General features: G+C 36.8%; 1 non-coding gene across 1 annotated transcript; it reads left to right on the top strand.

The window, feature by feature from the left end:
• Window positions 1-385: 385 nt before the first annotated feature.
• LOC129562265 (U6 spliceosomal RNA) lies at window positions 386-487 on the top strand. The gene has a single exon (XR_008687179.2). It is a non-coding gene; the product is annotated as a U6 spliceosomal RNA (small nuclear RNA).
• Window positions 488-847: the final 360 nt, after the last annotated feature.

The raw sequence follows: 847 nt of genomic DNA, 5'->3' as shown, positions 1-847 counted from the left end.
GACACTGTGAATAAATTGGGCTTGCTATCTCTACTTCAGATCCTTTCTAGTTATCTATCTTTCTGGTCAGGTGAAAGACAGGACTTGGTTTAGCAGCTCACTTTAGTAGAAGGGATGAATCATTGGGAGCTCCAAATTTAGCCACAGGACTCACTAGGGAAGTCCGTTCACTACTGAAATTTCAGATAATACTTATATTCAAAATCAGTTAAAAAATTAATCTAGACATCATGTAAAGATCGTCACTGTTATATTCTCATTTGTGTTTGTTTTTCTATATGTGTGTATTAATTTGGTATTTGATGATTTTCAAATCAAAATAATATGAAAGTAATAATTAAAAAAATACAAATACCATAAATAAAAATCCAAGCAAGCCTCAAGCTTGCTTCCACAGCAAATATACTGAAATTGGAGCTACACAGAGAAAATGAGCATGACCTCTGCCAAGAATGACATATAAATTTGTCAAGTGTTCCTTATTTTTCATTTATGCAAGATAAATATTACACCTCAATCAAGGTGGAAAAAAAGTGCAAGCTTATATGTTTTCATAAGACTGGCCCTACATGAACTATGACAGTGAAATAATCCCTTTTGACATGGTGTAATTGCTATAGCTATAAACATAGGTGTCGTGGCAGATGTTGGCTGCAGAGGCTCCTGGGCTGCTGAGAGAACACTTGTCAGCTTTGTTTATGTGGGTGAGGCACTCTTCTGTGTGCTCCACACCCCTGCTTCATTGCAAGATGACCCTGAAGGCAGGATGCTGTCTTCCTTTTTGACCTGACTCTCTTTCTACTTTTGACTTGCAGTAGAGTTGGATCATCATGTATTCTGTCTTCAT

Source organism: Moschus berezovskii, chromosome 5 (genome assembly GCF_049115385.1).
Source record: "Moschus berezovskii isolate FMDL1 chromosome 5, NW_MosBer_1.0, whole genome shotgun sequence".
Taxonomy (NCBI): Eukaryota; Metazoa; Chordata; class Mammalia; order Artiodactyla; family Moschidae; genus Moschus; species Moschus berezovskii.
The sequence above is the reverse complement of the archived record's forward strand: the minus strand, read 5'-3'. Positions and strand labels throughout refer to the sequence as shown.